Source organism: Triticum urartu, chromosome 1A (genome assembly GCF_056163025.1).
Source record: "Triticum urartu cultivar PI428250 chromosome 1A, HENAU_Tu73, whole genome shotgun sequence".
Classification (NCBI taxonomy): Eukaryota; Viridiplantae; Streptophyta; class Magnoliopsida; order Poales; family Poaceae; genus Triticum; species Triticum urartu.
The window spans coordinates 456,704,944-456,730,182 of NC_141873.1; the positions used below are offsets into that span (position 1 = coordinate 456,704,944).

Genomic DNA, 25,239 nt, shown 5'->3' on the forward strand with positions numbered 1-25,239 from the left:
ATTATGCCTTTGGACTGTAATTGTGTCCTGATTAATTGATATTATGTTAATTTTATTGAGGAAAAAAGCATCATGCATAAAATTTGAACGAACATGCATTTCAAATAGGTTTCCCATTATTTGAAGAAACATGCATAACATCAACAAAGATGGATCAATTGTTGTCCGACATTAATAACAACAACACACACAACACGCATGCACACAGAGGTTGTGCATACATATTTAGGTACCAAGCAACTCATGCCTCTCATAATGTAGAGCATCTACAGCCGGACTTTGCAAATCCGACCCTCAAACGCCCGCGAACGCGTCTGGGCGCGTCCGCAGGCACTGACCGGGCAACCCTCAAATCCTGTTGTCCACATTCGTGTATCTCGTATCCGGTCCCTCATATCCATACTAGCATGCAACATAGATAAAAAGAACGTAGATCATCACACAAACATAGAATCATCAGGGAAATGCACATTCCGATCACTAGAAGATCACCGACGCATGTCCAAAAGATCGCCAAAGTTCACATAATTCACATAAACGGCGTATAAATTTAAATACATTACTAAAAGCTAGAAATTGGAGACGGAGACAACGAAGATTCACCACTTCCTCGCCGGCCCTTTGCCCTTTCAGTCGCCGGCGCAGCTGCAGGTGTCAGCGGCTGGTGGCGGATCGTCTGGGTCGTCGTCGGAGGAGCCGTCGTCGTCGTTGAAGAGGATGATGAGCCCTTTTAGCCGCCGGACCTCCCTGCCCTGCTGCCGCTTTAGCTTCGCCAGCCAAGCCGCCTCCAACGCTGCCTCTGCCGCCTCGCACTTGGACTGCTCAATGGCAATCCGAAGCGCTTTGGCGTTCTTTCGGCGGAGCCACCACGCGTCCGTCTTCGAGCGGTCGTAAGCGACCGGCGGTAGACCCATTCGAGGAGTCGTGCGTCCTCGTCGGGCTCCGCCTGCATCTCGCGGCAGCGGACGGCACACGGACTGCTACACCTCCGTCCTCTCCCTTTCCCGCCGCCGCTTGCGGCGGGTGGCGCTCGCCTCTGATCCCAGCGTGTGCTTCCGGGCCGGCGGGGCTGGCACATGCACCCACCGCTGCCCACATGTGGGAGCAGCAGCCGGTGGGGGCTGGGGACGACGTAGGGGAGGCGCGGATTGCGCAGGCCGCCTGTTGGAGCTTCGTGAAGGAAATATTCCCTAGAGGCAATAATAAAGTTGTTATTTATATTTCCTTATATCATGAAAAATGTTTATTATTCATGCTAGAATTGTATTAACCGGAAACTTAGTACATGTATGAATGCATAGACAAACAGAGTGTCCCTAGTATGCCTCTACTTGACTAGCTCGTTAATCAAAGATGATTAAGTTTTCTAGCCATAGACATGTGTTGTCATTTGATGAACGGGATCACATCATTAGAGAATGATGTGATGGACTAGACCCATCCGTTAGCTTAGCACTATGATCGTTTAGTTTATTGCTATTGCTTTCTTCATGACTTATACATGTTCCTATGACTATGAGATTATGCAACTCCCGAATACCAGAAGAACACCTTTGTGTTATCAAACATCACAACATAACTGGGTGATTATAAAGATGCTCTACAGGTGTCTCCGATGGTGTTTTGGCATAGATCGAGATTAAGATTTGTCACTTCGTGTATCGGAGAGGTATCTCTGGGCCTTCTAGGTAATACACATCACTATGAGCCTTGCAAGCAATGTGACTAATGAGTTAGTCACGGCATGATGCATTGCCGAACGAGTAAAGAGACTTGCCAGTAACGAGATTGAACTAGGTATGATGATACGGATGATCGAATCTCGGGCAAGTAACATACTGATGACAAAGGGAACAACGTATGTTGTTATGCGGTTTGACCGATAAAGATCTTTGTAGAATATGTAGGAACCAATATGAGCATCCAGGTTCCGCTATTGGTTATTGACCAGAGATGTGTCTCGGTCATGTCTACATAGTTCTCAAACTCGTAGGGTCCGCACGCTTAACGTTCGATGGCGATATGTATTATGAGTTATGTGATTTGATGTACCAAAGGTTGTTTGGAGTCCCATATGAGATCACAGACATGACGAGGAGTCTCGAAATGGTCGAGACATAAATATTGATATATTGGAAGGTTATATTCGAACATCGGAATGGTTCCTAAGTGTATGGGGTATTTTCCGGAGTACCGAGAGGTTACCGGAACCCCCGGGGGATTAATGGGCCACAATGGGCCTTAGTGGAGAAGAGAGAGGGCCGGCCAGAGGTGGCGCGCGCCCCCTTGCCCAGTCTGAATTGGACAAGGGGAAGGGGGGCGCCCCCCTCTTTCCTTGTCTTCTCTCCTCTTTCCCTTCTTCTCCTTCTTGGACTTGGAAAGGGGGAAACCTACTCCTACTAGGAGTAGGATTCCTCCCCCCTTGGCACGCCCCATGTGGCCGACCGGCCTCCTCCTCCCCTCCTTCATATACGGGGGAGGGGGCACCCCATAGACACACAAGTTGATCTTTAGCCGTGTGCGGTGCCCCCTCCACAGTTTTACACCTCGGTCATATTGTCGTAGAGCTTAGGCGAAGCCCTGCATCGGTAACTTTATCATCACCGTCAACATGCCGTCGTGCTGATGGAAATCACCATCGGCCTTAGCTGGATCAAGAGTACGAGGGACGTCGCCGAGCTGAACGTGTGCAGATCGCGGAGGTGCCGTGTGTTCGGTACTTGATCGGTTGGATCGTAAAGACGTTCGACTACATCAACTGCGTTACTTAACGCTTCCACTTTTGGTCTACAAGGATACGTAGACACACTCTCCCCTCTCGTTGCTATGCATATCCTAGATAGAGCTTGCATGATCGTAGGAATTTTTTTGAAATACTGCGTTCCCCAACACTACGCTCGGGCCGGGAGGGGCCAACACCGGCGTCCGAGCTGCGTCAACAGGGAAGCTGCGACTGCGGCGAGGCTGCAGATCTGGAGCTGCCCCCGGTCTCCACCTTGGACCGCTCCAAGGCGATGCAGAGGGCAAGCTCATAGTTCGGATACAGCTCGGAGTCGGAGCGGCTGCCAGAGCTCGACATTGCGCCGGATTTGATCGGAATCTGTGTGGGGAGAGGAGAGAGAGTGAGCTAGGGTTTCAGAGCGATGAGCCGAATGTTTTTTTGGTGGGACATCCGTGGGGTCGATGGTGGGCCGGCCTTGTCAGGCAGACGCGCCCGGGTGTACCCGGGCCACCCCATATCCGCCCCATATTTGGGTTGGATATAAGGGATGCCGGTCAGCCTGAGCCTTTGAGGCCCGTTTGAGGCATCCGTCTGGGTCAAAAAATCATGACCCGTTAGTGACCGGGCGGCCAGCCCTGGCGTTTGAGGCCGGATTGGGGCGCTCGGCTATAGATGCTCTTACTATTACTTTCCCTTTTGGCTCTAGCCCGAACTTGCCCCACTCTGTCTTTGGGAAATGGCATATTAGTTTAAGCTTGAAGTTCCTAACTAAATGGCTCCATATTACTTTAATTTGCATGTAAGCATAGGCCTCGCCAGGGCAAGCATGCCTTCCACCAGATAATGATGTGTAAGAGAACTTTCCTCCGACATTGTCCTCCTTTCTTTGAGAACCAAACCGCACTGGATCTTGTTGGGATGTTATATTCATTGCCTTCTTCAGTCCACACAGTGAAGTGCTTATGTGCCTTGAGAATTAGCACTGGTGTCGTAGGGTGCAACCATAGCGCCTCTTTGATGCAACCATGCAGGGTATCCATCTCAAGCAAGACACCGTAGTCGATCTGGTCCCTGTGTTTCTTGATGATTTGCTTTTGCTCCTCGACGACCGCAACCAAGCACGTCATTGAGTAGGTAAGCACCCGTCCAGGCACTAGATTGAGAGCTCGTGTGCTTTCCAACAAAGACCAAAGCAACCATTAGCCCAGTGACCTCTGATTCGGTCATGGAGTGCCCATCTCTGTATTTGGAATGAATCAGGTTTTTTAATGCATCCTCCTTAGTTTGGCCGTGGCTCCTACGTGACCTCACGATTTTAGAGAGCATTTCCGTGAGCTTGCTGGGCGCACGGTCGCAGTGGCGATTTATCGCGGTTGGGATATATGGGAATACAAGGTTGATCAAGTTAAGGTCGTTTTCAATATCATGAAACAATGCGTAGAACTCATCCAACATATTCTCCCGAATCTCTTTTCCTAGTAGGCACCGACCTGAGATCAACAGTAATACTTGACTGAGCTCATGCTTTAGATCTATTATATTATGCCCTCTTGTCCCCATTTTGCAAAAATGTGTAAACATATATAAACTCATGATAACATCGTAAGTTAATTGCGTTGTGCAACTGTATAAACCCACTTTGGCTGAGAGGTATATACATACCTCCACTTCTTGAAGCATGGGATCAACATGGTTCCTCAACTTGGATGACCTTAGCGCAACGATAGAGAACCGGCTTTGTTCACTTCGTGTGGCGCTGTCAACACCAAAGTCAACCTCTTGACCAAACATCGACACGGTGAACTCATAAAAATTACCTTGGTTGATCTCTGATTCAGGTGCTTGGAAGAAATGAGCTGACACTTCAGGTCCAATCAAGAAGGTTATCTTGTGTCCAAACAAATCCATTGTGAACACACTACCAAATTTTGTATATAGATCATGGATCGTAACTTGAATACCCCTCATCAAAAGCTTAGGTAATTGTCCTAGGAGAGTAATACTATTCACCAAAGGGGAGCGATCGTGTGCACATTGGATTAAAGGTGAGTATCCGTCTTGCAATGCCGGTAAGTGCTAGTGATATGGACAAAATAGCTATGGTCAGCCACAAGTCACTACTTTCGAAGTCCATGCTATAGTAGTCCGCAACTATGTCACCAACGGTCTTGGCAATATGATTTTCACTACAAAATATGAAGATGATTTGGAAATCATATCTTCTTATTGTTCTTCCATTAAGATAAAGATACACCACATACCCTTATGTGCATAAATGAACTCAAGTGACCAAACTAATTCAAACGTTTGAAAGTTGCTAATGAGATAGGATTTTTTTCTTAATGAGTTGGCGCATTTCTTGCCAATTACTCGTCATTTTCTAGCTATATGATTCGTATCTCATCAGCTTAGGGCATGTTTGGTCGGTAGCCACACTTTTCTATCGCAAGCGTGGCGAATGTTTGGTTGTAGACATAGTTGTGGCATGCCACACTTTCCTAGTCAGATGCCCCACTTGTTATAGCCTAGTTGCTAGCCAGATTTTTCCACAAGTGTGACGATCAATGTGGTCACCACAAAAACTACCGCGTGCCACAATTGTGGCACAATAATTGGGCAAAGTGGGGAGGCCGACCAAAGATGCTCTTAGTTTTTTGTCAAATCTTGTCATACTTCTGGTGGCCATTTTGTTTGCCGCACTTTTGTGGCAGCCACGGTTTGCCTAAGTTTAGTTGTGGCAAAGTTAGTCATGAACCCAACAATCCCATGCTATAATCTACATTCTAATTGAGTAGAAATCAAAGGGTTTACTTTTTGTAACCAATAAATATAATATACATGTTCTAATTAACTAGAAGAACAAAATAGTTCTCTTTTGAATATAAATGTAAGAGTACTACAAAATTATTATTCCACATGAAAATGTTGAAAAGAAAAAATATAAAAAGCAGCACTAGACACCTCATCAGATTAAAATACACATGCTAGATTTCTTTTAATAGAAATTCATAGTGAGAAGCTCTCTCACTAATTCAGTGTAAAAAAACTTTGTATTTATAGACATCTACTTGCACGACACATTAGGCTTTACAAGAGCATGAGATTTAGGATTCTAGGGTGGGCTCCCATAAATTAGTACTCACTCAATTATTTTTACTATGCATATAAGATTTGTCTGAAGTAAACTTTGTAAAGTTTGATCAAAATGTAAAAAATATCAACATCTACGTTACTAAAGTTATACTCTATGAAAATTAATTCCATGATGCATCTAATGCTATTGATTTGGTATTTTGAATGTTGATATTTTCCTATAAACTTGGTCAAACTTTATGAAGATTGACTTAAGACAAAGTTTATTTGCGACGAAGTAAAAAGAAACAAAGGGAATGCGGTCAAAGTTACACACTACGAAGAACAAATTTTGTGGACAATGAAAGAAAAACCATAGCTATATTCACCACAACAATTTGAATTCCACGAATGGCATTGATTAATCCGACTTGAACCCTAGAGTACGACATTAAGTGTCTTCAACATTAAAACTCCTATAATTGTTTAATCTAGACCTTAACCTGGTTTATAATGGCATTTTTCACTTTCGGTACTTGCAAAAAATGTGAAACACATTCATGCATGGATTTCGAATATTATAAGAATTGATGGCTTTCAAAATTCATATTAATACGAGTATATGCGTATTGTATAAAATGACAAGAGATCCCTTTATCATTTATATTCTTTTGTACGGAACATGAATAACCATTTTGGTTCATGATTTTTGCTGATTCACACTTTATAACATTAGTCCTTCACATATATGAAATATCAGATTATTGCTGGGACCTTTGAAGACAAGACCAACCTCCAAACCTTAACCTAATTATTTGTGTGGTTTTGCGCCAGTGGAGTTTTAGACATTAAAAAAATAGTGAACATGGTGGAGGCTAGCGATTAAGAGACTAAATATGTTTTTGGCAGAAAAAACACAGGCATGTCTTCTATACATATAACACAAGAGAAATGTATCCATATCTTGTCAAATTTGTAGATGATGTTGTTTAGTAAGTTCAAATTTTACTATGTGAAGTTTAAGAATTTATAGGAAAAACTTATTTATTAATAATTGGGCATATTCATACTCTTTGATTTGGCAATGGTCACCAGGCAGAACTTGTATGTTTAACAAAATAATGCAACTAAGTATGATATCATTTGTGCATATGGAGCAGACGGCTAAGGAAGTTCCTCCGAAGATGGATGGTGGTGTACATAGTCTGCAAATCTGTCCTTCACCTTCATAGTCGATTAGTCTAGTCATGATTTTTTCACCTTCTATTTTTATGATTGTGTGCCTTATCAGCTATGTGTGTCTCAGTTATCCAAATCCTGGTGTGTGAACTCCTTATGATTGTATCACTTTGATATGGTTATGAGTCAATAAAAGTGTTCTTTATAAGAAAAGATAACAGATTAATCAAAATGTAAGTGGAGTCAATGGGTTGTTTACAGCACCATCCGATAACAATTTGTTTCAACTATCTAAGCAGCTTAAAAATGAAAAATCAATGCAACTGAGTAAAAGAAGGAGCATACCTGAACTCGAAGGTTATAGTTGTTTCATGCACTTAAGCACCATATGCATCAGGGGCGAGAATGCTTACAAGAGGATTTGAAGTCACCCTACTGTCTTCTTGTGTAACTTAATAATATATCTTCTCTAATACTCGTCATTGTGATACGTCTCCAACGTATCTATAATTTTTGATTGCTCCATGCTATATTATCTACTATTTTGGACATTATTGGGCTTTATTATCCACTTTTATATTATTTTTGGGACTAACCTATTAACCAGAGGCCCAGCCCAGAATTGCTGTTTTTTGCCTGTTTTAGGGTTTCGAAGAAAAGGAATATCAAACGGAGTCCAAACGGAATGAAACCTTCGGGAACATGATTTTCTCACCGAATACAACTCAGGAGGCTTGGACCCTACGTCAAGCCAGCTAACAGGAGCCCACGAGGTAGGGGGCGTGCCTACCCCCCCTCCCCCCAGGCGCGCCCTCCACCCTCATGGGGCCCCTGTTGCTCCACTAACGTACTTCTTCCTCCTATATATACCCACGTACCCCCAAACGATCAGAACAGGAGCCAAAACCCTAATTCCATCGCCGTAACTTTCTGTATCCACGAGATCCCATTTTGGGGCCTGTTCCAGAGCTCCGCCGGAGGGGGTATCGATCACGAAGGGCTTCTACATCAACACCATAGCCTCTCCGATGAAGTGTGAGTAGTTTACTTCAGACCTACGGGTCCATAGTTAGTAGCTAGATGGCTTCTTCTCTCTTTTTAGATCTCAATACAATGTTCTCCCCCTCTCTTGTGGAGATCTATTCGATGTAATCTTCTTTTTGCGATGTGTTTGTTGAGACCGATGAATTGTGGGTTTATGATCAAGTCTATCTATGAATAATATTTGAATCTTCTCTGAATTCTTTTATGTATGATTGGTTATCTTTGCAAGTCTTTTCGAATTATCAGTTTGGTTTGGCCTACTAGATTGATCTTTCTTGCAATGGGAGAAGTGCTTAGCTTCGGGTTCAATCTTGCGGTGTCCTTTCCCGGTGACAGTAAGGGCAGCAAGACACGTATTGTATTGTTGCCATCGAGGATAACAAGATGGGGTTTTCTTCATATTGCATGAGTCTATCCCTCTACATCATGTCTTCTTGCTTAAGGCGTTACTCTGTTTTTAACTTAATACTCTAGATGCATGCTGGATAGCGGTCGATGAGTGGAGTAATTGAAAGTGCGTTATATCGACTAGAGGGGGTGTGAATAGGCGATTTTTATGAAAGTCTTCGAAACATGGAAGTTTCAAAGACAAACGATAGAAATAAACCTATTACCATGCAGCGGAAGGTAGACTACACTAGGCAAACCATAGTCAAGTATTCAATGAAGTGAAAGCACAATGACTAATAGCAGCAATGTAGTAAGGATCAGGTAGGAAGATATTATGAAGCCAAACAGAACACACAGTCACTCAGTGAAGACAAAAGATAGTGCAATCATACAATGACTTCACCAGGACCAACAGTAAGTAAAGGGAAGGGAAGGATGAAACCAGTGACTCGTTGAAGACAATGATTTGTTGGACCAGTTCCAGTTGCTGTGACAACTATACGTCTGGTTAGGGCGGCTAGGTATTTAAACCTGAGGACACACAGTCCCGGACACCCAATCCTGAACACGCAGCTCAGGACACCCAGTCCTCACCGTATTCCCCTTGAGCTAAGGTCACACAGACCTCGCCCAATCACTCTGGTAAGTCTTCAAGGTAGACTCCCAAACCTTCACAGACTTCGTTCATCGGCGATCCACAATGTCTCTTGGATGCTCAGAATGCGACGCCTAACCAGCTGGAGGATTCACAGTCCTCAAATGTAATAAGTCTTCAGATCACACAGACAAGAAGACTTAAGTGATGCCTAACACTCTTTGGCTCTGGGTGGTTAGGGCTTTATCCTCGCAAGGAATTCTCTCTCAAAGGCTTCGAGGTGGGTTGCTCTCAAACGACAAAAGCCGTACTCTAACTCTGAGCAGCCAACCGTTTATGGTTGTAGGGGTGAGCTATTTATAGCCACTAGGCAACCCGACCTGATTTGTCCGAAATGACCCTGGGTCACTAAGGAACTGACACGTGTTCCAACGGTCAGATTTCAAACACACATGGCAACTTTACTTGGGCCACAAGCAAAGCTGACTTGTCCGACTCTGGACAAGATTCGCTCTCATAGTCTTCACTCGAAGACATAGGTTTTGGTTAAGCATCACTTCAGTCATTCTGACTGGTTCTCTTGGACCCCACTTAACAGTACGGTGGTTCCTATGACACAACAAAGAAGAAAAAGAACTACTATAGATCTAAGTCTTCGAGCTCCATAGGCTTCATGCGATGTCTTCTCTTGTCATAGTCTTCGATGAGAATATCTTCATATACCACCTTTGACATCAATGTCTTCATACATTTTTAGGGGCCATCTCTGGTAGGAAACCCGAATCAATGAGGGACTTCTACCTGTGTTATCCTGCAATTCTCACAAACACATTAGTCCCTCAACTAGGTTTGTCGTCAATACTCCAAAACCAACTAGGGGTGGCACTAGATGCACTTACAATCTCCCCCTTTTTGGTAATTGATGACAAACTAGTTGAAGTTTTCAACGGGGAATATAATATGTGAAATTGTAAAGGATAAGGAATTGTCTTCATAAGTTGCAAGGGCTCCCCCTGAAGATGTGCATATAAGTAATTTGCTTTTGGAATGCAAATGCACATGGCAGGTTGTACTCGTGGAGATCCTCTTCAACTTATGATGACAATTCATTATGCATGAGAAGGTATGTGAAGATAATGACATGCATAATGGAAAATGGACGTCTGCAAAATGATCTAAGTGCAGAATTTATCGTCGCACATGCGGAATTTATCATCGCATCACGAAGTAGCAAATAAGTAGCAAACGACCATCGAGTTTAGGTGTTACAACTCAAAGAACCAAATGTATCAAAACGAGAGTTGTAAACACGAGGCAAAATATAAAGCAACCGCCCATGTGGACCCGCCTGAAGACTATCAAACTCATATGCTTCTCCCCCTTTTGTCAGTAAGGACCAAAAAGGTTTGAAGACATAGAGCATCTACTCGTTCCCATGAAGAGTAGGTGAGGCAGCAGGGTCGTGGTGGTGTTCGGCGGTGCAGAAGAACTTGGAGCAGTGTCGAAGCGTGCTGAAGGAGGTGGCGGTGAAGTAGCATCGTCTTCATCCTTGATCACTCTGGCATTCACAGTTGCAGCAGAGGAAGAGAACTCAGAGTCTTCAAGAGATGGAGTTCGTCGCAGCACTGCCCTTCGAGGAGGTGTGGAGTCAAACTTGAAGCGTTCAGAGAAGCCATCCTCTTGAAGATCATCTTCAGAGCACATTAGCGTCAGCCCTTTCCATGTGCGTCGAGAGGTTTCATGTGCAACAAAGGCATTCTTGGTGGCAAGATTGCGAATGCGGTTGACATCCACCAAGAGGCTTTGCATTTGGCGCTTCAGCCAGTCATGATGCCTATCCTGTTTCTGATGAAGAGCCACCAGAAGCTCTCGGTCATTGAGAACACGAGTGCGCTTCTTGGGTCGTTGGGCAATTGTGCTATTGGTGGCTTCAGTAAGGGCAGGATGTGGTGCACGTGTAGTTCCAGCCAGAGGATAAACACGTGTGACTGCTTCAACTCCTTCAATGTTCTGAGAAAAACTTTGATTCTCTGCATTCTGAAGACTAAGAGGCTCCTTGGCAGGCTCAGGATAAATGGCTTCAACGGACATATCCACATCAGGCAGAAAGATCCGATGATTGCGAGCAGATGGCTGATATGAGATAGCGGAGTGGAGTTTAATCAGCCGCATTATCCATGGAGTGTAGAACTTCAAGCCAAAAAGATCAAAGCCGGATGCAGCAAGTTGGCGGATGAAGAAGTCCTGTGCATTGAAGCATTTGCCATAAAGAATGTAGAAGACCAAATTCTTCATTGCACCTTCCAGCTTGGCATGTGGAGAATGTCCTTTGATGGGCCAAAGAGTTTGCCTTATGATGTGATAAACAGTCCTTGGCAGATACTCAAGGTCTTCAACAAGGAACTCCTTAGGATATGCAGCTTCTTGTGGCAATGGCTTCATCATACTGAGCATCTGACTCATGTTTGGTTTAGGTTTCTGAAAGATGCTCTCCATAGCTTCACTATGAAGCTGACAGCCAGGTTCGTAGAGATCGCCAGGAGTGGGGAGACCAGTGAGCTCAATGATATCAAAGGCTTTAGCTTCGTGATGAACATTTCCTGTCATCCACTCCAGGACCCAAGTCTTCGGATCTTTGTTGTACCCACGGATGTGAAGTGTGGCATAGAATTGGAGCAGAAACTCTTCATTCCAGTGCTCTTGGCCGGTGACAAATGGCAGCAATCCAACCTCTTTGAAGCAATCCAGAGCTTCTTCCAGACAGGGCAGACCAGCTATTGCTTTGATGTCAAGACGCTTATGTGGGAAGATGCGACCTTGATTGGACAGAATGCAGGAGTAATAGCTTCGCTGTGGATAGCTCCAGAACCGATCAGAAGATATTCTTTCCCTTGAGTAGGGGTTCTTGGAGCTATTGAAGAAGGTGTTGTCTGCTTTGAAGCCATTGACATTGAAGGATCCAGGTGCTGATGCAGGACCTGGAAACCTGGGCAATCTTGGGATTGGCTTCTGTACCAGAGGCCTGTGCTCAACATGATAGTCAAACTGAGGACCAGTAGCAGGCGTAGGAATAGAAGCAGTAGTATCATTGGCTTCGTTGACTTCTGGTGCTTTTGTTGGTGTAGGCTCCACATTGGCTTCAGCCATGACAGCGTCAGTGGCTTCATTGGTGTTGGTGGTGGCAGCCTCACGATTCTCAACCTCCACTTGATGAGCTGGAGGGTCGGTCACAGTCACGTTCTCCTCGAGAACAGCTTCTTGGTGAGACGGGGGTGTAGTAGCGCTTGGGGTTTCTTCTTCATCAGCTGATGTAGCCGGAATGTCTTCAGCAGCTTTAGCTTCAGACTCAGAGACTGGAGGCCTTGGTCCTTTGCGAAGCCTGCGTAACACTGGCGACGCCTGTGGAGTTGGAGTTGGCTGGGCCTCAAAGTCATCTTCCTCTTGTGCTTGGGGGCGATCAGCCCATGATGCATCCTGAGCAATTGGCATCAGAGGACGACCAATGCTGATGAATTCGCTGTGCGTTAGCACAGGTGATGATACCTGTTGGTGCTCGAGCTGAGGAAGAACTGCATCATCTTCAACATGGTCATGGTGACCAATGTCTTCAGCAGCGGTGGGACCAGCTGCTGGAAAGTCTTCAGCTTCATGAGCCTCTGTGAAAGCAGGCTCATGGACAGTCAGTTGACGCTCTTGATGTTCAGCGTCAGGGCGAACCATGGAGATGGGTTCAACAATCAAGGGCTCTGTGGGAGCAGCCCGTTCCTTCTTGGTCTTCCGCTTCTTCTTGGAGGGAGCAGTAGCAGAGGCTTTAGGATGTTTCCTCTTTCTGGCTTCAGCCTCAGCAGTCCTCGTCTTCTTCAACTCTGAAGCGGTTGACCGGGCCTTTGGCTTCGAGCCAGTCATGCTAGTTGGGAAGACAATGGGATCTGCTTCCTGCCTTGGTGCGTCGGGTTCGGCCATAGTGCGCTTCTTCTTCTTCTTTGCAGCCATCCTGGGGTCGATGCCAGGACGCCCAAGGGCCTTGCGCTTCTCAGCCTCATTGTAGGCTTGCACACATTTGTCAGCCAGGCTCTTCATGCGCTCACGAGAACCTTGAGCTTCTTCACGCTTCTTGAGAAAGGCTTCTTTAAGCTCGTGCAGCATGAGCTTGAAGTTCTTGACCTCTTGCACGCTGAGCTTGGCCATATGCTTCTTGAACTGAGCTTTCTCAAAGTCAATCTTCTGCTTCAGTTCAACAATGCGCTGAGCTAGAGCTAGCTCTGAAGCAATGGCGCCATGAAAGGCGACACTGAGACCAATGGGAAGTTGCAGGTCTTCAAAGCTGAGGTTGGGCGTTTCAAACCACTCATCGATGAAGTTGTGGATGATTGCCACGTCAAAGAGAGGTAAATTGTTGAAGATTTCTGCTTCTTCTTTGCTCTTGATCAGCTGCTCAAGAGCGTCATCTGCTAGGTCTTCATCACTGGACAGATCAATGGCATCGTTGCGCAGAATGGCAGCAGCAGTTAGTTCTTGGCTGGTGTGCGGCAGAGGCATCTTGACTTTCTAGGGCTTGGAGATGCGTGACAGATCTTCAGACTGCACACTGTCTTCAGGAGGTGCAGTAGCCAGTGGCTTCGCCCGTGAGATTTTTGGTGCAGAGGCAGGCTTTGAAGCTTTAGCCTTCTTTGGCTTCTGCGGCTTTGGAGTAGGAGCTGGGGCTTCATCAGTGTCAGCATCATCATCAGAATGATCCACTTTTGCACCTTGAACTGAGATGTGAGTGATGAGGCCATCAAGGTTGTAGAAAGGACCGATGACATTGGGTTCTGCATCGCGTGTGCCGTCAGCCCAGGGAGCAGAAGGACCAAGGTTGAAGTCTAGTCCCAATGACTTCTTGTTTTCCTTGGCCGATGCCTTTGCGTGCTGGAAGTTGCGCTTGAAGAGATTATCGTCACGACACCATAGCAATGATGATGGGTCGGCATCTTCAGGCTGAGGTCCACGGACCATACACGGATAGAAACCCTGAGCAATAGCTTCAGCTCTGTTCTTGGGTGGAAGGACTCGGAAGAGAATATCACCCCAAGGACTTTTGATAGCACTCTTCTCAGCATATTCCTTGGTCACGAATCTGTATTTGTACCACTGTTCTGCCCAATATCTTCGAATCCACTGGATTCGGGTCTTGCGCTGATTATAATCCTCTTCAGGATCTGTCTTGTAAAGCTCTGAGAGGTCATCAGGCAGATCTCTTGATGTTCCCCCATGATGCTGTCTGCCTCCCTTCCTTGCAGATTTCTCTGTAGCCATGAACTTTAAACTGAATGGCTTCAACACGTTCAAAGGCTTCAGAGGCTTTCGCTTGCTGGACAAACAGGAACTGGCTTCGGGAGAATTTATATGATGCTGTAAGAATTCTGCAAATGAATGCAGACTATGAGAACCAAAGGATTCTCCCACGGACATGTACCTGTGACAGCATTAAGGTGCGAGGGAAGGGGAAGAGGTCATATGCATTCTCAGAAGATTTTTGAAGATAAATCAGTTTAGAAGACATTGACCTCATCGTGTGAAGACATTCACTCATAGATAAGGAGTTGGTTTCAGATTTGTACAAATCCAGAGATCAGTACAAGTGAGGAATCTAACTGCTTTGTGAAGCATAAGTGAACATACTAGGCATAATATGAGATGTAGTATGAAGTGGATCCAACATGTGTGAACATAAACTACTTGTGGTAGAAAGTGACAAATCTGTAGGATCAAAGGGGCCGTAAAAAGGAAGTTTTATTTACCATACAAGGAACTGCTAGACGGAGTGGAAGAGGAGGCCGGGCAGTTCGATCGTCCGTGCCCTAACTTGGCGACGGAGGACACCTACGGCGACGGTGGAGAAGACGATGTCCGCGGTCGGCGTGAAGACGGCGTCGGAGAGGTTGCGGCAGCGAAGCGCTTCGTCACCGGTGTCGTCGAGGGCTAGCGGTGGCGCTAGGGTTCGTGCGAGAGTGGAAGAAGAGATAATGACTGTGGTGAGGCGTGTATTTATAGGGACAGGGGCGGCTCAGTGTTATTACATAGGTGCCCCTGGCGATTCACATCTGAGGAACACGTGGCCATCATGCAGCATGTCGGAGGTTGTTCCACGTCCCACGCACGCCTGGATTGTCGGGTGGTCGTTCCCACTTCTCCGGGTTTCAGGTGAAGGAATGAGCATTGAAAACGGACTTAATGTTTGTCTCTGTATCTTCTGCTGACAAGGACGCAGAGAAGACATTCGACAGTTTCAATAGAATGCATATGATTTGGAGAGATAGAGTTTGAGATAGAAAGCATAGAGAGGTTAGGGTCCGATCACATTCACTTAGTTCAAAAGATTCAACAAGAAGACATAGCTATAAGTGAATGCTGTAGAGGACAGAACACTAGTATATATATATAATCAATATAGTGAAGGTAATCATGAGGACATGTTGAAATTGAGGCCAAACCAAATGTGAAGACATAGAAAATGTAACGCCATGAGTGAAACATTTCAAACAGAACCTTTGGTGGTGGCGTTACCCACCGTATAGGAAGTATTAGACCCAGACATGGCGCACAATTATCGTGGCGCTCCGAAGTCAAATTCCACATTAATGTATTCACACTTAGAATGTATGTCTTCATTGATTGAAGATATACTTTACTTCGTGTGTTGCACATCTAAGTCATCAATATGCATAAGTTTTAGGATGTGTGCCTGATCACAGGACATTTGAGGATTCCAAGATATTTAGCTCACACCGTAACATGCAAAATCTCTTCTCATCCAAGGGCTTGGTGAAGATATCTGCCAATTGCTCTTTAGTGTTGACGTGTATGATATCAATATCTTCCTTCACAACATGATCTCTAAGAAAGTGATGACGAATTTCAATGTGCTTTGTCTTCGAGTGCTGAACTGGGTAGTTGGCAATCTTGATGGCGCTTTCGTTGTCGCAGTAGAGTGGCACTTGCTTCAGATGAATGCCATAGTCCTTGAGGGTTTGCTTCATCCACAGAAGCTGAGCGCAGCAAGATCCAGCAGCAATGTATTCAGATTCAGCAGTGGAGAGAGATACACAGTTCTACTTCTTTGAAGACCAACATACAAGTGATCGTCCCAGAAAATGACATGTGCCTGATGTAGACTTGCGATCCACCTTGTCACCAGCATAATCAGCATCCGAGAATCCAACCAGATCAAACTTTGAGCCCTTTGGATACCATAATCCTAGAGTTGGGGTGTGAGCCAAATATCGAAGAATTCGCTTCATAGCTAAGTGATGCGACTCCTTTGGTGCCACTTGGAATCGAGCACACATGTAAACACTAAGCATAATATCTGGCCTAGATGCACATAGATAAAGTAAAGAACCAATCATGGAGTGGTATACCTTTTGATCGAACTCTTTACCATTGTCGTCGGGACCCAGATGATGTTTGGCTGGCATTGGCGTCGTGAAGCCTTTGCAGTCTTGCATACCGAACTTCTTCAGGCAATCTTTGAGATACTTCTCTTGAGATATGAAGATGCTGTTGTGTTGCTGTCGTATTTGAAGATCGAGGAAGAATTTCAGCTCTCCCATGATGGACATCTGATATTGCTCTTGCATCATATATCCAAACTCTTCACTGTACTTCTGATTGGTGCAGCCGAAGATAATGTCATCCACATATATTTGGCACACAAACAGTTCACCATCATATGTCTTCGTGAAGAGAGTGGGGTCGAGGGAACCAGGTATGAAGCCTTTGCTCTTCAGGAAGTATTTGAGTGTGTCATACCAAGCCCGAGGGGCTTGTTTGAGGCCATACAGTGCCTTGTTGAGCTTGTATACCATGTCAGGATGTTTTGGATCTTCAAAGCTAGGCGGTTGTGCAACATACACTTCTTCTTCAATCTTGCCATTGAGAAAAGCGCTCTTCACATCCATTTGATATAGAAGTATGTTATGATGATTTGCATAGGCCAGCAGTATGCGTATGGCTTCAAGTCGAGCCACAGGAGCAAATGTTTCATTGAAGTCAATGCCTTCCACTTGAGTATATCCTTGAGCAACGAGACGAGCTTTGTTTCTGACAACTTGACCATGCTCATCTTGCTTGTTGCAGTATATCCATTTGGTGCCTATTATATTGTGCTTCCGAGGATCGGGACGCTTAACCAGTTCCCATACATTATTCAGCTCAAACTGTTGAAGCTCTTCTTGCATGGCTTGAATCCATTCAGGTTCCATGAAGGCTTCTTCAACTTTCTTGAGTTCTGTTATTGAGACGAATGCGAAGTGCCCACAGAAATTTGCTAGCTGAGTTGCCCTTGAACAAGTGAGCGGACCGGGTGCATTGATGCTATCAATTATTCTCTCAATCTGCACTTCATTGGCAACACGAGGATGTACAGGGCGAAGATTTTGCTCTTGTTGATCATTGTCATTGTCATTGTTAGAGGGATTGTCTTCAGGCTGAGCATTGTCTTCAGGTTGATCAGGTGCGGAGATGATAAGTTCCTCTTCAGGTTGAGCTTCAGAGGGTATGATTTCTCCAGTTCCCATTAGTTTGATTGATTCACTGGATGGAACTTCATCTAGCACATTTGGCAGGTGCTCTCTTTGTGAACCATTAGTCTCATCGAACCGCACATCCACTGTTTCAACCACTTTATAATGAAAGAGATTGAAGACTCTGTAGGAGTGCGAATCCTTTCCATATCCAAGCATAAAACCCTCATGTGCTTTTGGTGCAAATTTTGAAGTGTGATGTGGATCCTTGATCCAGCACCTGGCGCCAAATACTCTGAAGTAGCTTACATTTGGCTTCTTGCCAGTAAGGAGCTCATAAGATGTCTTGTTCAGAAGCTTGTGAAGATAAACACGATTGATTGTATGGGATGAAGTATCAATGGCTTTAGGCCAGAATTTTCTTGGAGTCTTGTATTCATCTAGCATCATTCGGGCCATCTCAATGAGTGTTCTGTTCTTGCGTTCGACGACGCCATTCTGCTGTGGCGTGTACGGAGCTGAGAATTCATGTGTGATGCCCAAAGTATCAAGATATGTATCAAGGCCAGTGTTCTTGAATTAGTGTCATTGTCACTTCTGATGTGCTTTATCTTGGCGCCATAGTTGTTCATTGCTCGATTGGCAAAGCGTCTGAAGACATCCTGCACTTCAGTCTTGTAGAGGATTATGTGCACCCAAGTACATCTAGAATAATCATCAACAATGATAAAGCCATAGAGACAAGCAGTAGTAGTAAGAGTTGAGTAATGAGTGGGACCGAAAAGATCCATGTGGAGCAGTTCGAAGGGTCGAGTAGTTGTCATGATTGTCTTCGAGGGATGTTTAGCCCTCGTCATCTTTCCTGCTTCACAGGCACCGCATAAGTGATCTTTCTTGAACTTGACGCCCTCGATGCCTATGACATGCTTCTTCTTTGCAAGGGTGTGGAGGTTCCTCATGCCAGCATGCCCTAGCCTCCGATGCCAGAGCTAGCATTCTGATGCTTTTGCTAGAAGACATACGGCAAGCTGTGGTCCTGCTGAGAAATCTACCACGTACAAATCATCTTTCCGATACCCTTCAAACACTAGAGACTTGTCAGATTCCATTAGAACAAGGCAACGATATTTTCCAAACAGCACAATCATATTTAAATCGCAAAGCATTGAGACAGACATTAAGTTGAAGCCAAGGGATTCAACGAGCATGACTTTATCCATGTGTTGATCCTTTGAGATTGCAACTCTACCTAGACCCAATACCTTACTTTTACCAGTGTCAGCAAATGTGATGTGACTCTTGTCGGATGGACGTAAGGTTGAGTCCATAAGAAGGCTTCTTTTGCCAGTCATGTGATTGGTACATCCACTATCAATAATCCATTCTGAAGCAGCTGGTATCGTACCCTACAGTGCAGTTAGGGGGATAGGCTTCACGAAGAGAATTGTGAAGCAAAAAAATTTGACGAACCAGTGGGTTATGAAAGCTTAGATCGAGATTAGGACTGATAGGGAGAGTAGCAAGCGATTCAGGAATGAAGTACATAGTAAGACCATTCAGGCATTTGATCTTGCGCCCTACAAGATGTTTAAGGTCCCCAGCAATAGCATCAGACGATTTTGGTTTTCTACTGGAGACCTTTCCCTACAAAAGACAGTTAAGCTTTCTTAGCCGCCCACATCTTCAAGGGTGGCTTAGAAGCAATAAGTCTATGTGCAGCGTCTGAGAACTTTGGCTTTGGAGCCCTAGCAAAAAGTCTTGCAGGCAGACAATAGTACTCATAAGAATAAGAAGAATAGTTCTTGGTCTTATGAACATGGTAGTTCGATAAACCGCGCTCATATTCATAGGCCTGAGTATGGTTTCCCTGCAAAATATTTGCGTTAGTGCGACTCAGGTGAGTCCTCTGTCTGTATGAAGCCTTTGGACCGTATGAAGCCTGTGGTCTGGGGTTTGTCTTCTTCACCTGTGGTGTCATGATGACATTCATAGGAAGATTTTCCAAACACTTTTTCGGCACCCAGATCTTCTTCATAGGCGGCCCATTCCTGCAGTTAGTACCAATATACCTGGCAAACACTTCACCATTCTGATTCTTAAACAGTTTATAGTTTGCATCAAAGGATTCATCAATGACAATGGGGTTAGCACAAGTGAAGCCAGATAGATTGGATGGATCTACTGAAGGTTCCTTTGCAGCAACCCATGTGGTTTTGGGGTACTGCTCAGATTTCCAGTAAGAGCCATCAGCATTCATTTTCCTTACGAACCCAACACCCTCTTTCCTCGGGTTTCGGTTCAGGATCTGCCTTTTGAGGACATCACATAGTGTCTGATGCCCTTTAAGACTTTTGTACATCCCTGTTTCAAGCAATGTCTTCAACCTAGCATTCTCATCAGCAATAGCAGAGGTATCCTCAACAGAGGGGTTAGTCCCCACATCAACAGTTGAAGATATTGCAACAGTAGCAGCAGTAGAACATTCAGCAACAGAAGTAGCATTATCACGCTCAATGCATTTAAGACATGGTGGTTCAAATCCTTCCTGAGCGGAACTGATCTGTTCGGCGCAAAGTGACTCGTTTTCCTTTTGAAGATCTTCATGAGCCGCTCTCAATTTCTCAAGATCTTGCTTCCTTTGAAGATAATCATAGGAAAGCTTTTCATGAGCTGTTGAGAGCGTTTCATGACGACTTTCAAGTTCCTCATACTTAACGTGAAGATTTTTTATGTCTTCAATTAAGGACTCAGATCGAGTCATTTCAGCGTCTAACAGATCATCGCTTTTGTCTAACAGTTTTTGAATATGTTCCATAGCTTTCTGTTGTTCAGTTGCAATTTTAGCAAGTGTTTTGTAGCTGGGTTTTGAACCACAATCAGAGTCATCGTCACTAGATGTTTGATAGTGAGTAGTGCGTGTGTTTACCTTGGCACCACGTGCCATGAAGCAGTAGGTAGGAGTGGAGTAGTCTTTGTCATTTGCACAGGTGTCGGTGATGGAGTCATTGTCTTCAGTGTTGAAGATGGACTTGGCGACGTATGCTGTAGCCAGACTCGCAATGCCAGAATCGGACTCCTCCTCAGACTCCACCTCCACCTCCTCAGAGGCGGACTCCTCCTCTGAATCCATTTCCTTGCCAACAAATGCACGTGCCTTGCCAGATGAGCTCTTCTTGTGTGATGAAGACTTTGAGGAAGACTTGGAAGAAGACTTTGAGTATTTCTTCTTCTTCTTGTCGTCAGAGTCATATTCCTTGCTCTTCTTCTTCTTTTTGTTCTCATTGTCCCACTGCGGACACTCAGAGATGAAGTGGCCAGGTTTCTTGCACTTGTGACATGTTTTCTTCTTGTAGTCATGAGCAGAAGCTTCATCATTCCTTGAGCTTGATCGTGAAGACTTTCTGAAACCTTTCTTCTTGATGAATTTTTGGAACTTCTTCACAAGCATAGCAAGTTCCTTTCCAATGTCTTCAGGATCATCAGAACTGCTGTCAGATTCTTCTTCAGATGAGGAGACAGCTTTTGCCTTCAAGGCACGAGTTCGCCCATAGTTTGGACCATAGATATCTCTTTTCTCATAAAGCTGAAACTCATGTGTGTTGAGCCTCTCAAGTATGTCAGACGGATCGCGTGTCTTGAAATCAGGACGTTCTTGAATCATCAGGGCTAGGGTGTCAAACGAACTGTCAAGTGATCTCAGGAGTGTCTTGACGACTTCATGCTTGGTGATCTCAGTAGCGCCGAGGGCTTGAAGCTCATTTGTGATGTCAGTGAGTCGATCAAACGTGAGATGGACATTCTCATTGTCATTTCTCTTGAAGCGGTTGAAGAGGTTGTGAAGGACACTGGTTCTCTGATCTCTCTGGGTTGAGACGCCTTCGTTGACCTTGGAGAGCCAGTCCCAGACTAGCTTAGATGTTTCCAAAGCACTCACGTGGCCATACTGTCCTTTGGTCAGATGACCACAGATGATATTCTTGGCAGTAGAGTCTAGTTGAACGAACTTCTTGACAGCAGTGACACCTTCTCCAGCCTTGGGAACGCCGTTCTTGACGACATACCATAGGTCGACGTTAATGGCTTCAAGATGCATGCGCATCTTATTCTTCCAGTAGGGATATTCAGTTCCATCGAAGACGGGGCATGCAGCGGAGACTTTAATTATCCCTGCAGTCGACATAGCTAAAACTCCAGGTGGTTAAACCGAATCACACAGAACAAGGGAGTACCTTGCTCTGATACCAATTGAAAGTGCGTTATATCGACTAGAGGGGGGGTGAATAGGCGATTTTTATGAAAGTCTTCGAAATGTGGAAGTTTCGAAGACAAACGATAGAAATAAACCTATTACCATGCAGCGGAAGGTAGACTACACTAGGCAAACCATAGTCAAGTATTCAATGAAGTGAAAGCACAATGACTAATAGCAGCAATGTAGTAAGGATCAGGTAGGAAGATATTATGAAGCCAAACAGAACACACAGTCACTCAGTGAAGACAAAAGATAGTGCAATCATACAATGACTTCACCAGGACCAACAGTAAGTAAAGGGAAGGGAAGGATGAAACCAGTGACTCGTTGAAGACAATGATTTGTTGGACCAATTCCAGTTGCTGTGACAACTGTACGTCTGGTTAGGGCGGCTAGGTATTTAAACCTGAGGACACACAGTCCCGGACACCCAGTCCTGAACACGCAGCTCAGGACACCCATTCCTCACCGTATTCCCCTTGAGCTAAGGTCACACAGACCTCGCCCAATCACTCTGGTAAGTCTTCAAGGTAGACTCCCAAACCTTCACAGACTTCGTTCACCGGCGATCCACAATGTCTCTTGGATGCTCAGAACGCGACGCCTAACCGGCTGGAGGATTCACAGTCCTCAAGTGTAATAAGTCTTCAGATCGCACAGACAAGAAGACTTAAGTGATGCCTAACACTCTTTGGCTCTGGGTGGTTAGGGCTTTATCCTCGCAAGGAATTCTCTCTCAAAGGCTTCGAGGTGGGTTGCTCTCAAACGACAAAAGCCGTACTCTAACTCTGAGCAGCCAACCGTTTATGGTTGTAGGGGGTGGGCTATTTATAGCCACTAGGCAACCCGACCTGATTTGTCCGAAATGATCCTGGGTCACTAAGGAACTGACACGTGTTCCAACGGTCAGATTTCAAACACACATGGCAACTTTACTTGGGCCACAAGCAAAGCTGACTTGTCCGACTCTGGACAAGATTCGCTCTCATAGTCTTCACTCGAAGACATAGGTTTTGGTTAAGCATCACTTCAGTCATTCTGAATGGTTCTCTTGGACCCCACTTAACAGTACGGTGGTTCCTATGACTCAACAAAGAAGAAAAAGAACTACTATAGATCTAAGTCTTCGAGCTCCATAGGCTTCATGCGATGTCTTCTCTTGTCATAGTCTTTGATGAGAATATCTTCATATACCACCTTTGACATCAATGTCTTCATACATTTTTAGGGGCCATCTCTGGTAGGAAAACCGAATCAATGAGGGACTTCTACCTGTGTTATCCTGCAATTCTCACAAACACATTAGTCCCTCAACTAGGTTTGTCGTCAATACTCCAAAACCAACTAGGGGTGGCACTAGATGCACTTACAGTAATAGTAGTAGATGCAGGCAGGAGTCGGTCTACTTGTCTCAGACATGATGCCTATATACATGATCATACCTAGATATTCTCATAACTATGCTCAATTCTGTCAATTGCTCAACAGTAATTTGTGCACCCACCATAGAATACTTATGCTCTCGAGAGAAGCCACTAGTGAAACCTATGGCCCACGGGTCTATCTTTATCATATCAATCTCCTACTCCTTAGTTATTTACTTTGCTATTTACTTTGCTTTTATTTTACTTTGCATCTTTATCATAAAAATACCAGAAATATTATCTTATCATATCTATCACATCTCACTCTCGTAAGTGGCCCTATAGGGATTGACAACCCCTATTTGCGTTGGTTGCGAGGATTTATTTGTTTTGTGCAGGTACGAGGGACTCACGTGTAGCCTCCTACTGGATTGATACCTTGGTTCTCAAAAACTGAGGGAAATACTTACGCACTTTGCTGAATCATCCCTTCCTCTTCGAGGAAAACCAACGCAGTGCTAAAAGAGGTAGCAAGAAGGATTTCTGGCGCCGTTGCCGAGGAGGTCTACACAAAAGTCAGCATACCAAGTACCCATCACATACCCTTATCTCCCGCATTACATTATTTGCCATTTGCCTCTCATTTTCCTCTCCCCCCAATTCACCCTTGCCGTTTTATTCGCCCTCTCTCTCTATCCTCCCTCTCTTTCTCTATCTGCCCTTTTTGTCCGCTTGCTTTTTGTTTGCTTGTGTGTTAGTTTGCTTGTTTGTCGCGATGGCTCAAGATAATACTAAATTGTGTGACTTCACCAATACCAACAACAATGATTTTATTATCACTCTGATTGCTCCTCTTACAGATGCTGAATCTTGTGAAATTAATACTGCTTTGCTGAATCTTGTCATGAAAGATCCGTTCTCCGGCCTTCCTAGTGAAGATGCCGCTACCCATCTTAATAGCTTCATTGATTTGTGTGACATGCAAAAGAAGAAAGATGTGGATAATGATATTGTTAAATTGAAGCTATTTCCTTTTTCGCTTAGAGATCGTGCTAAAGCTTGGTTTTCGTCTTTGCCTGTATTGATTCATGGAACAAGTGCAAAGATGCTTTTATCTCTAAGTATTTTCCTCCCGCTAAGATCATCTCTCTTAGAAACGATATTATGAACTTTAAGCAACTTGATCATGAACATGTTGCACAAGCTTGGGAGAGAATGAAATTAATGATACGTAATTGCCCTACTCATGGTTTAAACTTGTGGATGATTATACAAAAATTTTATGCCGGATTGAATTTTGCTTCTAGAAATCTTTTAGATTCGGCCGCGGGAGGCACTTTTATGGAAATCACCTTAGGAGAAGCTACTAAACTCCTAGATAATATTATGGTTAATTATTCTCAATGGCATACTGAAAGATCTACTAATAAAAAGGTGCATGCGATAGAAGAAATTAATATTTTGAGTGGAAAAATGGATGAACTTATTAAATTGTTTGCTAATAAGAGTGTTTCTTCTGATCCTAATGATATTCCCTTGTCTACTTTGATTGAGAATAATAATGAATCTATGGATATGAATTTTGTTTGTAGGAACAATTTTGGTAATAATGCATATAGAGGAAATTTCAATCCTAGGCCTTATCCTAGTAATCCCTCTAATAATTATGGTAATTCCTACAACAATTCTTATGGAAATTATAATAAGATGCCCTCTGATTTTGATTCTAATATTAAATAATTTATTACTTCGCAAAAGAATTTTAATGCTATGATTGAAGAAAAATTGCTTAAGATTGATGATTTGGCTAGGAACGTTGATAGAATTGCTCTTGATGTTGATTCTTTGAAACTTAGATCTATTCCTCCTAAGCATGATATCAATGAGTGTCTCAAAGCCATGAGAATTTCCATTGACGAGTGCAAAGAAAGAACCGCTAGGATGCGTGCTAAGAAAGATGCCTTTATAAAAGCGTGTTCTTCTAGTTCCTATGAAAATAATGATGAAGATCTAAAAGTTATTGATGTGTCCCCTATTAAATCTCTGTTTGCAATATGAATCTTGATAATGATGGGACTGAACATGATCCACCTTTACCTAGAAGGCGTTCCAAGAAT

The 25,239-nt window shown here is 44.3% G+C and overlaps 1 pseudogene; it reads right to left on the reverse strand.

Annotated features, from left to right (window-relative positions):
- Positions 1 to 225: 225 nt before the first annotated feature.
- On the reverse strand, positions 226 to 4,856 carry LOC147991674 (obtusifoliol 14-alpha demethylase pseudogene; annotated as a pseudogene).
- Positions 4,857 to 25,239: the final 20,383 nt, after the last annotated feature.